The sequence below is a fragment of the Carassius carassius genome, chromosome 11 (genome assembly GCF_963082965.1).
Source record: "Carassius carassius chromosome 11, fCarCar2.1, whole genome shotgun sequence".
NCBI lineage: Eukaryota > Metazoa > Chordata > Actinopteri > Cypriniformes > Cyprinidae > Carassius > Carassius carassius.
In genome coordinates this window covers 31,788,461-31,808,674 of record NC_081765.1, presented here as the reverse complement: position 1 = coordinate 31,808,674, position 20,214 = coordinate 31,788,461, and the positions used below count along the sequence as shown (strand labels likewise).

The 20,214-nt window shown below is 38.7% G+C and overlaps 1 protein-coding gene across 1 annotated transcript in view; it reads right to left on the bottom strand.

Moving 5' to 3' along the window:
* The window catches only part of LOC132153204 (growth factor receptor-bound protein 14-like), an 86,241-nt gene extending 67,143 nt beyond the window's left edge, over window positions 1-19,098 (bottom strand). Inside the window, exon 1 of the mRNA XM_059562542.1 lies at window positions 18,948-19,098. The gene's annotated coding sequence lies outside the window, so the exon portion shown is untranslated. The remainder of the gene's footprint in view (window positions 1-18,947) is intronic.
* Window positions 19,099-20,214: the final 1,116 nt, after the last annotated feature.

Genomic DNA, 20,214 nt, shown 5'->3' with positions numbered 1-20,214 from the left:
TTCGACATCGAGATGTCGTTCTCGCACATATGGGGGAGCTGGGTTTGAGACTGAACGCCAAGAAGAGTGTACTTTCTCCGGTTCAGAGAACCACCTATCTAGGCGTAGTATGGGATTCGACCGCGATGCAGGCACGATTGTCCCCTGCTCGTATCGAGTCAATCCTCAACCAGTCAAGAGAGTCAGAGAAGGCCAGTCACTCACTGTCAAACAATTTCAGAGATTGTTGGGTCTGATGGCAGCTGCGTCCAAACGTGATACCTCTTGGCCTGCTGTACATGAGACCCCTACAGTGGTGGCTCAAGACCAAGGGATTTTCCCAGAGGGGCAATCCGCTTCGCACTATCAAGGTCACGTGGCGCTGCCTCCGTGCCTTATACTTGTGGAAGAAACCTTGCTAGCAGTTTATCGTGCACTGAAGCACTTCCTCCCAGACCTGAGAGGTCACCATGTGTTGGTGCGCACCGACAACACATCAGTGGTCTCTTACATCAACCACCAGGGTGGTCTGCGTTCGCGCCCTATGTACAAGCTGGCGCACCAGATCCTGGTGTGGTCCCAGAACAAACTCCTCTCATTAAGAGCAGTATATATTCCTGGGAGGTTAAATATGGGAGCAGACATACTGTCGAGGCAGGGGCCGAGGCCCGGGGAATGATCAGATATGGAGAGTGTTTGGCAGGGCTCAAGTAGACCTTTTTGCGACTCAGGAGATGTAACAATGTCCCCTCTGGTTCTCTCTAGTTCATCCAGCTCCTCTGGGACTGGACGCTATGGTACAGACCTGGCCGAGGCTTCGTCTGTACGCTTTCCCCCCTATCGCTCTGCTTCCGGGAGTTCTGGCGAGAGTACGCCGGGACGGGGTCCGTCTGTTATTAGTAGCCCCGTTCTGGCCGGGCCGAGTATGGTTCTCAGATCTAGTCTCGCTCCTCGACGGCTCTCCATGGGAGATACCGATCAGGACAGACCTACTCTCACAGGCGCAGGGCACGATAATTCACCCTCGCCCGGAGTTGTGGAAGCTGTGGGTTTGGCCCCTGAGGGGGCACAACTGGTAGCAGCTGGTCTCTCAACTGAGGTTGTGGAGACCCTACTCCAATCCAGAGCTCCCTCTACGAGGAAACTGTACGCCCTGAAGTGGAAGCTTTTCACTTCATGGTGCAGAGACCGCCAGCTAGACCCAGCAAACTGCCCAGTTGGTACAGTTCTGGAGTTTCTACAGGCTAGGCTCTCTGCAGGGTTGACCCACTCTACTCTGAAGGTCTACGTGGCGGCCACTGCAGCCTACCACACCCTTCTCGATGGTCAGTCTCTGGGAAGACACCCCCTAGTTACACGTTTCCTCCGCGGTGCACTGAGGCTGAGACCTCCAGTACGGTCCCGTATTCCCCCGTGGGACTTGGTTGTGGTGTTAGAGGCTATGTGCAAACCCCCGTTTGAACCTGTTCAAGATATCTCAGACAGACATCTCACACTTAAAACCTCTTTTCTGTTGGCTATTACCTCTCTGCGGAGAGTAGGAGATCTTCAGGCCCTCTCGGTGGCCCCTTCTTATCTTGAGTTTGCACCAGGCATGACTAAAGCGTTCATATACCCTCGAGCGGGATATGTTCCCAAGGTTCCCTCTGTTACACCACGACCTGTAGTGCTGCAGGCCTTCTGTCCTCCTCCCTTTCGGGAGCCCGACCAGGCAAAGCTAAACTGTATGTGTCCGGTTCGAGCACTGGACGCATACGTCCACAGAGCTGCCCTGTGGAGAAAAACTGACCAATTGCTTGTGTGCTACGGTCCCCCCAAGAGGGGTTCTCCTGCTTCTAAGCAGACTATTAGTCGTTGGATAGTCGAGGCTATCAACGTCACCTATGAGTCCTCTGGTCGTCCCCCGCTGTCGGGAGCCAAGGCTCACTCTACTCGGGGTATGGCGGCCTCTAAGGCCTTCTTAGCAGGTGTATGCATGCTGGACATCTGCAACGCTGCGGGGTGGTCCACGCCCTCTACATTTGTTAGGTTCTATGGCCTAGATATGCCAGTCACTCCAGGCGCTTCTGTCCTCCTGTCCTGAGCTGTGCTCTTCGGATACACACCAGGCAGGGGTTTGGTAGTCTGGCGGCGTTAGGACTCGTTCCCCAAAGCGCTTCGACGCAGCTCGAGTTCCTGAAGAGGAACGTCTCTAGGTTATGTATGTAACCCTAGTTCCATTTTTGCCAGATTGCATGGAAACCAATATCCAAATGAACATTCAAAACATAATCTTTTGTGTTCAGCAAAAGAGAGAAAGTCATACAGGTTTGGAACAGAAATTATGACTTATTTTTCAAATGAATACCTAAGCACCTTAACTAACTTAACCAGACCTAGTAGAAAGAACATGCTGGTTTATCTACCAGATCGACCAACACCTAACCAGTATAAATTATATAGTATAAAGTATAAACACTGGAGACCAGACAACACACAAAAAAGGACTGAAACGTAGAAGTTGTCAGGTTTGGAATGACATGGGTGAGTGTTTTTATCATATATGGGCGGCAGTGGCCCAGTGGTTCATGTAGGTTGTCTACAAACCGGAAGGTTGGTGGTTCTATCCCCGGCTCCACCTGTCCAAGTGCCGAGGTGTCCTTGAGCAAGACACCTAACCCCAGCTGCTCCCGACGAGCTAGATGGCGCCTTGAATGGCTGTCACCACAGTCGGTGTATGAATGAGTGTGTGAATGTGAGGCAACTTGTAAAGCGCTTTGGATGGCCACGTGGTCTGTTGAAAGCGCTATATAAATGCAGTCCATTTACCATATATGTAAAAAGACCCACCGGGAATGAACTTCTTCTTAATGATATTTGGCACTAGTTTATCAGGAAGTAATTATTTTCTTATCTTTGTCTCACTGGATGGAAGTGGTACACTGTTAGACATTTCTGTAATTTCTACAGTTATTTACTGTATTTAATTTTTTTTTTTTTGACTGGGTAGGAATAAAGGCAGGACAGGAAATGGTTGATAAAGATTTGAATCTGGCATGGGACCATTTCCTGTCATCTCTCTATTACGTGTCTCTCTCTCTCTCTCAAAAAAAAGGAGCAAAATACAAATAAATAAACAAAAACAAATTGGGACATGCAACAGCAAATAATGACTCTAAGGGGTCTAAATTATATTTTATATGTATTAGTGTTTTCTTTTTTTATAGATTATAATTTGTATTTTTATTTGACTTCTATTATCTGTACAGCACTTTGGTCAACGCTGGGTTCTTTTTAAATGTACAAACAAATAATAAATATATATAATTGAAAGTACTATATATATATATATATATATATATATATATATATATATATATATATATATATATATATATTCATAATACTTTCAATTAAAACTAGAAAAATGCACATCTCTGTTGGCAAGTATTTTTCTTGTGTTTCATGTAAACACACGTCTTTGCAAACATAACAAGGGTGTTTACATGAGTCTCATCAACAAAACTTCTGCTGGGTCTAACACAAGAGCACCAGACAGCCGGACAGCATGACGCTCCCAAAATAGTTGCTGGGTTGAAACACATTCTTGTGTTATCAGTTAATGCAAACGCATTCTAATTACATTAGCGGGGCGTGAGAGGCACAGCTATGTCAGTTCAGTCCAGATTCTCTCACATGCGGCCCTACATGACAGCAACAGCCACAGGACAATACAAAAAGTGAGCTTAAAAGGCTGACTATGAGGAGGAAAGATGAGTGAGTGACAGAGACGTGCTGAATGAACTGTGTGCTAAATAAAAAAACGTTTAAGTTCATTCGCGCTGATCATTTTATCGTTCCATATCTCAGTGGTTATGAATAAAAAAATCTCTCGCAGCACTCACAGCCAATGTTCAGTGCCATTTTTTTTCTTGCTAAGCAAAATCGACTTTTGTGCATTGACTGGTGTTCACTGTACCATTATTTACTGAGCAATTACTGTAAAATGTATTACAAAAACAAACACCCCCTTTATGGGGTGTTCATAATATACACATAATGTACAGAAAATATATATAAAGATGCCGATACAGTCATATTTAAGTACTGATTAGATACTATTAGGTTCCCCTTCGAGGAAACATCGAACTGCGTGGAACGACACTTTGGGGGAAGCCCCTCAGCGTAGCGCCTCTGAAGTATGAATGAAACTGAGCCAATCTTGATTGGTGTTGCGTCATGACGTAATGTGTGACGGCATACGCGGAAGCTATAAAAAGGACACCGGCACACAACAGAGACAGCTTTCTGTTCTTCATCAAGCGCTCTCTGTCTTGTGTGTCTTATTTGGTGTTGTATTGTCCTTAGTCACAAGCATTATTATGGCGAGCAGTTTCATGAGGTTTGTGCATCCTTGCCCACGTTATATCACGGGTGGAGACACACACCGAATGTGTGTGCACTGTTTGGGAGTGCAGCATGCGCGGGCAGCTCTCGAGGGGGCTGCTTGCGAGGATTGTGAGAGATTGCCAATCCGTGTGCTGCGCTCCCGCCTGGCCGTTTTCACTAGGGATGGCCAGGCTCACGAGCCCCGTGGTGCGGGACCCTCAACGCTCTTCATGGGGCTCGCAGATGGATCTGGCAGGGGATCTCGAGACTGCCGAGGCACGCTCTCGCAATTCATCCGCCAGTTCCGATGCTCTCTCGCCTCGCGCAGAAGCCCGCCCCGCGGCTTCTTCCGCACGAGTGGAGAGCCCGATGCTTGAGCTGTCGGCTTCGGAGGAAGTAGATGTGCTCAGCATCGAGGGCGGGGATTTTGGGGATGACTTGCCACCCTGTGTCCCCGCATATGAGGAGCTGGTAGAGGTTGTCTCTCATGCAGTGGCCCGTCTTAATATCAGTTGGCCACATGAGAAGCAGGAAACTATTATTAAAAGCAAGTTGGACAAGCATTTCCTGCAGCATAGAGAGCAACCTCGTCATCTGGGTTTACCGTTTTTTCCAGATTTACACAACGAGTTGTGTAAATCGTGGAACAAACCTCATTCATCTCGCGTGTCCAACACCCCTGTGTTAAAATATAGTAATATCTTGGGGGGGCGAGAGAACGGTTATGGGATGATGCCTCGGGTGGAACAGCCGCTTGCCACTTATTTAGCCCCCGAGTCTGCATCATCCGTAAAAACCCCGGTGCTGCCCACTAAACCGTGCCGTGATACATCTGCGTTAGTGGGCAGGGCTTATATGGCTGCAGGTCGGGCTGGCGCTAGTCTGTTCCATAGGCCGTTCCATGGCGGCAATGGTGGTCTCCGAGAGACACTTATGGCTAAATTTATCAGGCATAAAGGAGAAGGACAGGACTTTCCGCCTTGATGCCCCGATTTCGCCCTCTGGCGTGTTCGGCGACTCAGTTAATATCGTTCCAGGAGGCAAGGAAACAGTCTGCAGCCTTTAAACAGTACCTCCCTCGCGCAGATGCCTTTGTTCCCTATCTATGTGGAAGAAAGCTTGGTTTTTGTCCCAAGGTCCCGTGTTGGGAGCGTCATGTCGCCGGATTAGGCTCACGGGCTAGGGCGCGGTCATGGACGGCCACTTTTCGAGAGATCCATGGCAGGACCATCATTCCTCCTGGCATATAAACTGCCTGGAAATGTTGGCGGTGTTCCGAGCTCTGAGGAGCTTCCTGCCGGATCTCAAGGGTCATCACATCCTTGTGAGGACGGACAATATGTCTGTGGTGGCCTACATAAACCATCAAAGGGGGTCTGAGGTCTCGCCCTCTATGCAGACTGGCGCATCAGATCCTATTGTGGTCCCAGGGGAAATTGTTGTCTCTCGAGGTGGTGGAGTCCATATGTCAGAGGTTCGGCCCAGTAAAAAGTGGATTTATTCGCGTCTCGAGAGACGACTCACTATCTACTGTGGTTCTCTCTCACACATCCAGCCCCACTGGGGTTGGATGCCATGGTACAGACGTGGCCGAGGCTGCGTCTGTATGCCTTTCCCCCGATCGCTCTGCTCCTGGGAGTTCTAGAGAGGGTTCGTCGCAACGGCATCAATTTATTATTGGTAGCCCCATTGTGGCAGGCCCGAGTATGGTTCTCAGACATAATATTACTCCTGGACGGCCCTCCGTGGGAGCTTCCCATCAGGAGGGACCTGCTGTCACAGGCTATGGATCTGGCCCCTGAGGGGGCAGAGTACCGAGAAGCCGGCCTGTCAGCAGGAGTAGTGGAGACCATACTCAACTCTAGAGCTCCCTCCACAAGGAAATTGTACGGCCTAAAATGGAATATTTTCACCGTTTGGTGCAGAGAGCGGGAGGTGGACCCAGTTAACTGCCCGGTGGCTTCAGTGCTGGAGTTCCTCCAAGATCGCTTCTCAGTTGGTCTTACCTTGTCCACTCTCAATGTGTACGTGGCTGCCAATTCAGCTTTCCACGCTCCTCTGAGTGATGGGCCTCTGGGGAGACAGTCGTTGGTCGTACGTTTCCTCCGTGGGGCTTGGAGGATGAGACCTGCGGCTTTTCATCCTCCACCTCACGTGACGGTGGATGAGGAGAGACTTCACTTGCTCTGCCCTGTCAGAGCTTTGAAAATATATATCCAGAGGTCCTCCTCATGGCGGAAGTCAGACCAGTTGTTAGTCTGTTTCGGGTCGCCCAAGAAGGGGCTTCCTGGTTCCAAACAGACCATTAGCAACTGGATTGTCCAAGCTATATCTATGGCCTACCAGGTGCGCAATTTGCCTTCACCTCTGGCCGTGAGGGCTCATTCTACTAGAGGCATGGCGTCCTCTAGAGCCCTCCTCTCAGGGGCCCCCATCCAGGAGGTCTGCAATGCAGCAGGATGGGCCACCCCTCACACTTTTATTAGATTTTACAGCCTGGACATTCCATCAACTCCTGGCACCCTTGTGCTCTCGTCCTAAGTGTGCCTGTGCGCAGCTTCACACTAGGACAGGCAGGGCTCGTTGTGGCATAGTGGGTACTCGTTCCCCCAAAGTGTCGTTCGACGCAGTTCGATGTTCCCTCGAAGGGGAACGTCTCGGGTTACGACTGTAACCCTTGTTCCCCGAGAAGGGGAACGAGAACTGCGTCTCGTCGCCACACCTCCCCCTGCCTGGGAGCGCTTCCTTCATCACATAAGCTATCTCTGTTGTGTGCCGGTGTCCTTTTTATAGCTTCCGCGTATGCCGTCACACATTACGTCATGACGCAACACCAATCAAGATTGGCTCAGTTTCATTCATACTTCAGAGGCGCTACGCTGAGGGGCTTCCCCCAAAGTGTTGTTCGACGCAGTTCTCGTTCCCCTTCTCGGGGAACAAGGGTTACAGTCGTAACCTGAGACGTTTTTCTTAATAGTTGTATTTATTTATTTATTAATTTACTGTTTTTTTATTACATTTTTTGGTTATTTTTGTCATTATTATTTGTTTTTTAAATATGTATATACAGTTTTAATATTTTTATTTATTTCAGTTTTAGTTATTTTAGTACATCAAGTTAAAACTAAATAAAAAGTGGGAACTAGCTGAATTAATAATTTCATAATAAAGATATATATAATAATATATAATAATATATAATATATAATTATTTCAGTTATTTATTTTTAAAAAAATGTTTTCAGTTGTAAGGTGCATCCCAATTTGCATACTTATGAAAAACTTTAAAAAGTAATAGTGCCTTTATAAGGCCATTTCGAATATTGTCTTTCATGCAGCGTGTAATGTAGCTGTATGTGAATGTAAACAATCTGCAAAGTTATCTTACAAAAGAAAGAATAGACTCTGAACAGCCTAAATGAGTCCTTGACGGCTACATGTCATGGGGTAACATATTTGCATAATACCTGCCTACGCTTTACATTGGCCCCGCCCTCAAATGCTTGTCCGTTTTGTTAACCCTTTGAAGTCGATTAACTCGGATACGCGTTTTGAGTCATTTTCTCCTGATAACCCCGAAAAGAACTTAAATTACACTTAACATCATGTCTAGAAGATGCTGTGTCCTATGCTGTGAAAGTGAATTTGTTTTCTTTTCACTTCTTATAGATAAGGCTGCAGAGGTGTTTAATGGACGGCTTTCATCTAATAGGGTGTTTGGCGTCAAGGCATATTTGTTTCCATGACTTCGAAACAAATCTTAGAACTGCTTCAAATGAATCATTTGAGAATCGTTGGAAAATGAGGTGATATTAAAGAGTAACTAACCCTAAACCAACTTTTTTTAGTTAATGATCTATAAGAATGGGGCTTTATTAGTGCTGTTCATTGATTCAAGTAACTTTTTTTGACATTTGATTATAAAGTGTTTTAATTCTACAATATATGGTGTAAAAACGTGTGAGTGCTGCCCTCTTCAGGTTGAACGGTGGCTCCTGCAGTTGATTTTTCCTATTGAATGTTGCGGTGGCAAGTGACGTAAGCGGTGGCAGGTGATGTAAGCAGTTTCCAGCTCACCACGCCCCTTGGTACGAGCTACCACGCCCTTGGCAGTATAAAACCATCAAAATCACTGTAGTGAGTCAGGGGCTGGAATTGCGAGTATTGGTAACGACCAGGATAGACTAATATAGCATCTATTTAGCATAGCAATTATATAGTTATTTAGATCTTCAAGTTGGCATAGATTTATCTGTATTTAGTACAGTGGTCAGGATGGTACGGAGGTGTGTTGCTGGTTGCGACAGCACTGCTGGACTGCACAGTTTACCAGCAGACTTTAAAATTAAGCGCCAGTGGTTGCATGCATTTGGCCTGGAAGACCGCAAGTTCCCGCCTAGAGCTCGAGTGTGCAAACTGCGTTTTACACGGGATTGCTTCTCCAACGCAATGGAGGTGGAAATGGGCTTCTCCACACCCTCGCGCACAGGCTCTGAGCAGGGGTTTAGTTACACTTTAAATGCATATTTTGAGAAAACAAAGATGTTTTTTTGACCTTGCATGCATGTAAACCTACTGTAGGAGACTCCCAAAACAATATTAGGAACCTTACAAAAGGCAAAATAGGGGCACTTTAAATACCCCCCCCCCCCCCCCCCCCCCAAAAAAAAACTAATGTTGGATGCTTCATGCACTTAAATGTTGCAGTTTTAATTACGTAGCAATGGGGGAGGGGCTATTAGACTCTGATTATGAATGAATAAATGAGGCATTTATATAGCACTTTGTTGTGTATCGCTGTACACCCAAATTATGAATGACAAAATAACCTTATATAATAATTCCTACACTACATGTTTGAGTGCATAGTGCATAAGTACACTAAGTACATAAGTAGTGCATAGTGTACAGAGCGTCATTTGGGTCACAGTTGTAGTTTTAGTTAATGATATTATTTGGTTTATTGACCAGGGAATGCATGAACTGAATGAATGCACGATACCTTCAATGCAATGCAAGTTGCTTTGGATAAAAGTAATTTCAATTTGCATAAATTGAAACAGGGTAAATTTTATTTCACATTAAGTTTAAAAAGAGGCTGATGTAACTTGTGTGTGAACGCTCTCTGAGTGTTTGGTCATAAAAGTCAACTGAAGGAGAATGAGCAGATATCCTAAGGCTTTAATTCAGTGTTTCTTTGCTGGCTTTCTTGTAATCATTAATGCTAAAAGGAAATCAGGAGTAGATCAGCAACAAAAAACACTCCTACTACTGGTCTTCCCTGTCACAACCCAACATCATGACGTCACGCGTGTATCGACTAATGATGCAGACAAATGGATAACAAACCTGACTCCAAAAGCAATATACTGTATCTGCTGTCTGTTTCCCTCTTTGCGTTTTCTTTGGGTGTGAAACACAAGGTCACTGCTAAATGAAACAATCTGACTTCACATAAACCTCTAAAAATGTCAGGTTACATATTAACATCAAACAGGCATTTAATTTTAACTTCGGATTCAACCTGGATTTACGGAAAGGAAACACAAGCCATTAAGCCTGGTTCACACGGGACGATTTTAAAAATTGTCGGCTGATTTTCCAAACCTGAGAGACCCCACACACGGCGATAAAAAATCACGGCTCTAACAGTTTTGGTCATACAGTGTGTGGTGTGCAGCCACACGGCAAAATCAACACATCACACACGAACCGATTTGACTCCCGAGCATTCCTAGGTCAGACGGGAAATCTCGCAAAATCCCTCGAGATCAAACGTGACTTCAGTGTAAACAATCATGGCGGACGAAGAGGATGCAGTGGCCATAGTTTGTGCTTTGTTTGTAACCGGGAAAAAAACATAAGAAAAACAAGAAAAGGCGATGGTCAAAGAAGTGGAGACAAAGTCCTCCATCTCCGACGTCCACCGGGCTTTCTGGTGCGCCATGCCGCCGGCTGTTTTGATTTTGTTTCCCGGTACTTTCTCGCCGCCTCGTCACCTCGCTTTCTGATTGGCTACACACCACAGTCCACAGGCTGCGTGATCGTTTGTCCTCGGGGGACACCACACATGAGAAGAAATCGGGCCAAATAAATCCAACATGTTGGATATCCCCGATTTGAGATCGGAACGGTCCCAACATCCTACCGAGCAGAGGAATGCATTCTTAACACACCACACACGGCAGGAATATCTGATCAGATTATTTTACGATAATCGGAGCATCCTTAAGATTGTCGGAAGGTGTCAATCGGGGCTAAAATCGGCCTAATTATCCTGCCGTGTGAACCAGGCTTTAGGGGGAAAAAAATCCCAGTTCTCTGCCAGATCTCAACTGTTTCTCCTAGACAGCAATGAGATGTTGCCAGCTTCTCAGATCTTTCTCCTGAAAAAAAAATGCAAAAAAAAAAGATAATTTTGAGATTCAGAAGATATCAGGTATGTCTGTTTTTAGCAGGGTTATTAATTTATTTAGATTTTGAATTGAAATATTTTATTTTTATATATTTTGTTTTCATTTCAATTTACATTAAATTGTTTTTTTATATGTCTATATAGTTTTTATTCATTTTTATTTCAGTTTTAGTTTTAGATAATCAAGACAGCCTTAATGAAAATGAAAAATGTTGCCTTGGCAACTAGCTGCTGAAATAAAATTTATAACTAGCTGAAATAAAAAAATATTTAGTTTTAGTTAACTATAATAACCCTGGTGTTCAGAATAGCATACCAACATCTTACTATCGTTGCAGTACATAGTATGTACATTTGCCATAGTATGTATATTTTATATATGCATTAAATATACAACCCAGATATTCTACTTTATCTTGCCAAGAGCATGCTACATATAACATGTACATCACAATGCACTGCATTTGACTTGACTTGACTTTTCAATTCCAGTGTGATTTAACCTGGAATAATATCAGATGTGCTTTCTTGACTCATTATTTGATAGGACTAACAAAACAGTATTATTTACAGTTGCAATTACTTGCAATACAGTTGATTACTTGCAATATTGTTTCCCAATATTATAACCGGATGTCACTCACAAGCAAAATAATGAGGTCATGTGACAATAATGTAGCATACTACGGTTTACATAATGCATTCTGGCACACTTACTAGGGTTAGAAAACAGTATGCAAAATGTACTGCACAGTAGTAGTTTTATTGTTGGTCTTCTGCTGTGAATGAAGCCCATCTGAAACGACTTGCCAAAATATTAAAATCTGCAAGTATTAAATTCCTCAAAAGTGCCATTTATAATGTTACAAAATATTTCTATTTCAAATACAATAAGTTATTTTGACCTTTCGATTCATCAAAGAAACCTGAAAAATATATATATATATCAAGGTTTCCATAAAAATATTAAGCAGCACAACTATTTTTTAACAATGATAAAAATAATAATCATTATTTTTTAAGCAGCAAATCAGCATATTATGTAGAATGATTTCTGAAGGATCATGTGACACTGAAGACTGAAGTAATGATTCTGAAAATTCAGCTGCGCATCACAGCAATAAATTACATTTTAAAATATATTCAAATAGTAAAACAGTTATTTTAAATCGTAATAGTATTTCACAATATTACTGTTTTTACTGTATTTTGATCAAATTAATAGAGCCTCAGTAAGCATAAAAGTATTCGGTCCAAAAAAAAAAAAAAAAAAACTCCAAACCATTAAAACAGTAGTGTACATTTTTGACAAAAACTGTATGAGCTAAAATACGCCATGCACATTCATTTAATAACTTTATACTCTTACTGTAAGTCAACAATTGCATCTATTTTTATTTATAACAAGGGATTTTCAGGACAAATATGATCCTTAAATGAAAGCACTGAACTCTCCTGTGCGAGGACATGCTCTTATAGCACTGAGTGAAACGTTCATCAGACGTTCATCAGTCGTTAGAACCGCCAGTGTTGTCTGCTGTAATTATCAGATTAACGAGATCCCACAGGAGGACGAACATCATCTCTGCTTTACAGCTCAGCATTCAGGCATCTGTGCTGTGAAGGACGGTCAGAAACGCTTATTCTTAGAACGTCACATATGAGCATAATTGCACGTTAGAGACAAGACACGTACTCTTTAACCACTTTTTTAGTCATTTGACCTTAAAAACATTTTTGGGATTAAACTGGTTAAGACATCAAGACAACAAGACATTTATGATGTCTACTGTACTCACATTGACATAGCTATGCTAAGCTACTTAAATTGAATTTCTTTTTTTTGTTTTTGTTTTTTTATATATATAACAAGCAACACTCAACTTTAAAGTTGTATGAAAACATGTAAACTGCACAAAATGTAGTTTTTAAATTAATTTCTAAATTATAAAAATTGTATTTGTTATTGAAATATATTCATTATGCCTACCCATGGCCTCTCATAACTCGTTTCATAACCGATTTATTTAAATATGAATTAATTAAGACAACTAAAAGGTAAAGTAAAATATAATTAATTTAATAATATAAATAGACTTAATTTATAGCGCACTAATGCACAGTGGACACTGATGACTTCCTGAGGTAAATGAAATGCTACATGACATTTTGTTTACAATCTGTTTTATTGAGGTCTTCCATGGTTGAAACACTGATTGAGTGATTGCATGAGGCTTGAGATGTTCATTCATGTTTATTTCATGTTAAAACTAGTAGTAAAGAGGAGCTGACTCGCGCCCATGCTGCTGTTTGAACTGAGGCATTTATACACTGATTTGTTGTGCCACATCAAAGAGCACCAAAACGGCATTTATTGTTTTCATTTCCTGAACAGTAGTACATAATTTGAAAGATATTTACATAAAGAAATATATAGTATATAGCAAATCTAAAAAAAAACTTTATTGCACGTATATATATATATATATATATATATATATATATATATATATATATATATATATATATATATATATATATATATTTATATATATATATAAAGTTTGATATTATATCCAACTTTATTTACATACATGCAGTACACATGCAGTTGAAATTGGGTATATAAGTTGGATATATAAGTATTTCCAACTTTATTTATATGCATACAGTATACTAGTGTCGACTGATATATAATATATAGCAAATCTCAACTGCTTGATTGCTTGTATCGTCATAGTGTAAACAATATATCATAAGTAGATGAGTAAACTGCTTTCAATAAATTCAATAAAAACATTTATTGATATGACAATTAAATACAACAGATTTAAATCATTAAAGCCACGATTTTAATATTAATACATGGGAATTCATATAAATTCACACTTTACGTTAGATTATTTACGTTTTTTTAGCTGCTAACACGTAAGTATTTGTACGTTTTACTGCTATAAATACGTCTAAGTTGTACGTTTTTATGTGCATGAAAACGTAAGTAAATGTACGTGTGGTAGAACCACATTTAACGTAAAAATACACATGTACTCTCATGAGATCACGTTGAACAATGTGTATTGTGAAAAACGCTATACAAATGAATTTGTCTTGAAAAATATAATTAAATTATTGTAATACTATATTAATACAGCATACAATATAAGTATCAGTGTATTTTGACACATTTTTCCTAAAAGAAAAAAAAAAAGAAAATTTGACTTTAAATGACTTTCTGTAAATATGGTTTAACTTAAAGGTAAATGTTCATAAATATAATTAAGTTGATAATTTTATGTTGTTGGGCATATTGCTAAAACAGCTTTACATACAATGCATTTTGGTTTGATTATAAGATGAAAGTTTAGGAAAAATAAAAAAAGAATTGTAAAGAATTTGTAATTAATTTAACTGGAATTTGCTATTCTATTTCAGAAACAAGCTGGAATTTTAGGGGAAAAAATAACACCAAAATGAAACCATATTTAATGCACCTTCTTGCTCTTATTGAATGAATGAACGACCTCCATATCTTGCTCTGCCAAGTCAATTAAAAACAGTCAGAAAATTGTCCCATCAAGTTTTCCCATCTTGAATTCATCTTATTTATGAATTTATTTTGTACCTGTGATTGACCCTAAAGGATGTTTTCAAATATAGCCATTGAACACCACTGTTGTACAGTGAGCAGTCGATCTCACAATGTTGGAGAACATCCTGGGACAAAAACAGGTTTCTGGAATGCTGCTGTTCTGTCCCACTCTAATCACTGCCACTGTAAATCACTCACACGTTTGTAAAAGAACTGTCCCAGCATGCACACTTCACATGTTTCACTTCATCTTTGTGTAATCTTTAATTGCTTGCATTTTTTTTACGTTTTGGTTTGCAGAATCAGTAGCAAAGCAGTGCAAGCCTGTTAGCTTAAACATTATTCAGAAAAGAAATATACTGCTTCATAAATGAGAACTATTGTGGGATATAGCCAAAACAACATTACATTACAACATTTTCCATTATAATTCTATATAATTTGTTTAATTTGTAATGTAACTGTAGTAGTGCTGATAAGATGGAATTTTTTTTGGGAGGGGGGGGGTTAAAAAGCATTTTAATGGCAAAATGACACTATATTTAATACACCAAACAAACAAACAAAAAATAAATAAAATCACCTCCATATCTTGCTCTGCTTTATTGTAATCTTCAATTGCAGATTCATTCATTCATTAGTTTTGATTTGCAAAATCAGCACAAGAGGTGAAAACCTGCTTAAACTTGCTAAAAGGTCATTCAAAATACAAATATATTGCCTTATAAAAGAGAAAAATGTGGGATATAGCTAAAACAACATTACATACAGTAGTACACTATTTTTTTATTATTATAATTCTATATATAATGTGTTTAATTTTCAATGTAATTTTGGTTTGGCAATAAACTAGAAATTGAAGAAAAATTTAAGTGTTTTTTATTTTCAACATTAAAATGTAATGATATTATTGCTCTTATTGTGCTCCAATTAATCAAACAAAATAAAATAATAATAAGCTTATCTTACTCTGACTCCATGTGATCTTTAATTGCAGATTTTTCCCCTCTAGTTTTAGTTTGCATCATTAAAAACCTGTGGACTAAAAGATAATTCAAAATATAAATACATTTCCTCATAAATGGGAACTATTCTGGGATTTAGCTAAAAAAACATTTCTGTAGTAACAGTCACTTTAATAATACAATGAATTCCTAAAGCTCCAGCTTGCATTTTCTCACTGAACAACATGTTTTATTGAGAAATATGTCAGAATTAAGAAGCAAAATATGAAAAAACCTTCAGAATCTTTACATCTATGGCAACAAAAAACACTTGTGACTTACTCACAGCAATATCTTTGAACAAATGCATAGCCTGCAGTATGTGGATATATATGGAAGGGTAAATATTGATGCAATCTAAATATTGCTTCCTTTTGTCTGAGTTCCTTGCTTATCTTTATAATGGCTGAATGATAAGACAGTCAGTTTAATAAAGCAGGTTACATAACCCTCAATGACTTCATTCTCTAAAATCATATCATTCAATCACAGCATTATAAATCACACCCTTTTATCAGGAGACAAACAGCAGGCCTTTGAATATTTAACTAAGCATGCAACCATCTAAAAAATTCATGAAATGCTGATACTGATCATTTGCAAAGACCTGCAGATAACTAGTTCACTAAACCAACGAAAGAGAGAAATCCTATAGAATGTGTTTTGCAATGTAATCCTGCTTTAAAACTGAATAAGCTTTTTTCAATCATTCATGTTGTATTGTATGTATATGTAAATTGTAAAAATTAATATAATAAAGAAACAGTATTTCAGTAGTAATGTTTCTTCATTATATTATTTTTTACAATTTCAATAATAATAGCTATTATTATTATTATTACAATATGATTTTCATCTTTAATATTTTATGCAATATACTGTAGTAAAACACGACGAGGCTATGAAAACATAATGCATAATAGGAATGACTCACCACTCACCACTGGAGCGACGGCTCATTAAAAGTCAAAAGCTGACTTTCCAAAATTTTAATTGTTCTGATTTGTTTTATATATTCATGAAATGCATAGCACATTTACTGTAAATCACATAGAGGTTCTTTGTGCAAAGCGGGGCTCCTTGAAGCTAGTTGCCTGTGTAAATGCTTTGCAGGAACCGGTTGAGAAGTGACTATCACATGGTCTTTTCATTGAAGCGCATGAAGCAGGGCAACACAAAAGAGTTTTTTTGAGTACATTTTGAGTAAAACAAAATGTAAACACTTAGTTCTTTATCAGAAGCACATGTGACAGTCTCACTGGAGGATTTGAAACATAAGTGATTAAAATATAATCACTTTTTCATGTTTATGAAAGTTTTTAATTAAATATTTAGTGTTTGCAAAGCACCAAGGCATATTAACATTCTGGTTAGTGTAACAAACATGCTCCAAAATAAACAGCTAATGAAAGAAAAGAAGAAAAACCATGTTTTATCAGCATTCAAAATGACTATATAATAATAATAACAATAATAATAATAATAATAAAATCATCATTATTAGTAGAGTAGTAGTAACAGTTGCAGTAATTATCATTATTTATTAATTTATCATCATTCACATAAATAAATAATAATAAATAATACTATTATTATACTGTAAAATCTATTTATTATTATCATTTAACATATGAAAAAATAAATAAACATAACTTTTGCAATAATAATATTACACTGTGTTTAATGTAATTATTATTATTATTTAAAATATAAAAATAAACAAATCTAATATTATTGCAATAATGCTGTTCTATAAAATAATACTATTCCTATTGTGATCCAAGGAAGATTAGACCATACAAAAAATATTAAGAGCAGTATGATAAATTCAGCCTTTCTAGTGTACGGTGGCCAAGAGAGCTCATCGCCAAAAACACCAGCAAATTAAGAAAATATCTTTATCAATTTGGCAACACATGTGCTGCAAAAACTCACAATGCGATCAAACACTTAAAATGCTGCGAATATGCACAAACCACATCGGAAATGTTTAGGGGAGCCTGGCTGGGACACACTTATCAATGTCTGCTCTGAAAGGTGGGATTTTTGGTTATTTAAACTTGACCATATGATTCTTTAGTTTTTTTTTTGTTTTTTTTATATGTATAGCCTGAATAACCTGACAAAATACACAATTACTGTAACTGTGAAACTTTATATTAGCTGGCTAACTTACTTTTACAACCTCCCTTATGAAAATGAAATGAAAATGAAAATGTTTTCTGCACTAAACATAGTTTAACCATGGTATTTGTACAACTGGTTACACAAATAATAAATACACCAAAATATATGGTTACTGCACATTTAAATATTTCAAAGGTTTTTATATTTTACTTTTTTTTTTTAAATGTACAGTACAGTATGTTCATTTATAACACTATACTTTATATTACCTTGCATCAAATTACCAAAAACTAGTTAATGAACACTAATGCAAGGGTGTTTCTAATGCAGTGTCTATGGCAGCGACTGTAAATTAATAGACATCGTTCTCTTTCGACTGACTGCTGTTATTAGTCTCTCTCTATTTTTTCCCTATATATATATATATATATATTTTAAAGTCATAAAACACTAAGATGGAGTTTTTATTTTGCTATTTGAACAAATGCAAAAATACATTTGTTGTAGTCTCCCATTCACTGCTAGAAGTTTCCCTAACTATGACGACCTCTGCTGCTGAGAAAAAAACTGAAATGTGAAAAAGGTCCATTGCCTAAAACTATTATTATTATTATTATTTTTCAGTTTTAGAGCCTAGGACTATCACAAAAACAGGTAGCTGTTTTAATTTTTTTTTGTTTTGTATATATATATATATATATATAAAACACTCTTTTGCTGCTTTACAACACTGTTAATCATTTATATCCTTCAGAAACTGGTATGAATGATAAATGACAGAAATAGCAGATCACATGATTTAAGCACATCATCCTAACACAAAAAGAGAGTTGATTGTTCTATTCGAGGCCAATAGCAACTTTAAAACCAAAGAGCTGATTAAAATATTTGGCATATGAGTTGTCATCAGCCGAGATTAACGCGTCACTTGCACTTCTCTGCCTCACCAGTAGGAGGCATGAGCACTTTAACACCCACTTCTCCACTTCTGACTCAGATACATTTATTTTCTAATAAAACTAAAAACTACATCAGTGTTTTAAATAAATGTGTATTTTATATACAAATAAATAACTAAATATGAAATGCAAAAATGTATGACACAAACTAATAATGCTTGACAGAATCCCTTAATTGATTCGACAGACAGAAAAAATCCTGAAGTAGGCTAACTCCTGCATAGTAGTTACCATTTAATTTGTTTATAAAACAAACGTATGCCACATTTAAATGCATCACACAATCATGGAGTTAATAAAGTAACGTGAAATGACACTTACGAGTCGCTTCTCGCTCTGAACGCCAGTAGTTGCTTTGCTGACATATGCATATTTCAGACAGTAGGCTACAGTAGGCTACACTGTTACTGTACCGCGTTAAAGAGTCTCCCTGCGAGCCGACAGATTGTGCTTCAGTGTCGCATTAGAAGGCGTTGTGGGTGTAGTATGGTCATGTGATGTGTTACCTGCTTCTGCTCGGTGCTCCTGCTCTCTCCACCATCGCTCATCGCTGCCGGTGACCGTGTGCACGCACCGCTCCTGCTGCTACTCACAGCGCGACGTCACGACACTGAGCCGCGCGTGCGGACGCGATGTGATGTGATGTGCGAGACTGAAGAAAGAATGAAAGAAAGAAAAGAACTACAAGACGGCATGAGGTAGACACTAGAGAAAAATGAAGGAAATGCAAGAAAAAAGCCAGAAGAAAATAAAAAATGACCATGCAGCTAAAAGAATGAAACAATGGTGAAGATGAAAGACATATGAAAATTAAAGCAAGAAAATAAATTTAAAGAGTTAATGACGAAGAAACAGCAAGAAATAAATACAAAGAAAAGGAAATGCTAGAAAATAAAAATAAACTGCAAGATGGAGAAAATGCAGAAGAAAATAAAGATGAAATAAAGATGACAAAAGTAAGAAAAAGATTAAGAAAATACAAGAGAGATGAAAAGCAAAAATGGGGAAAAGATTAAGAAAAAGCTGAAAATGAACATGCCTCTAAAAGAATTAAATAAGGAAAAAATTAAATAAATGAAAGATGAAAATGCAAGGAAAAAAATGAACATGCAGCTAAAATAACTGAATAAAGATGAAGAAAATGAATATGTGAGAAACAGAAGAAAATAGAAAATAAAATAAAAAATTTAAACCCATGAACATGACTGAAAGAAAGTTGAAAAAATAAACAAGCGTTTATTCTGATGTGCAAGTCTGAAAAAAGAAAAAAAAAATAAGAAAACTGATTTCAAACACACAGAGAAAAAGCATTAAGATCAAATTAAAATGAAAACGGGAGAAAATATCAAGAAAAGAAAAGAATAGAATTTATGATTCAAGAAGAGTAGAACAGGGCTCCATGTAGCAAAAGACATTGACATTTATTTATTTGTGTATGTATTTATTTCCTTTGACATATTTCACACAGCTACATTATTAATGCAATGGCATTCTCATCTTCTCACACTGTGTGAACAGATAAAAATATACAATTTTCTTTAGCGAGACTTTAGCCATTGAATCTACTGATAGAGAGGACATGTATTTCTCCCTTCAGCTGAATTAAACCTTTATTCATGAGAAACTGACAAGATCCTCCACAGAACAGAAGAAAAGAGATCAAACAAACATCACTAAAGGACCCCATTCTTCCAGGAACGTCTCTGTGTCCTGTAACAGCTGGATGACGCACAAATAAATAAAGGTGACAGAGTCAAGCAAGTGTCAGCTTGC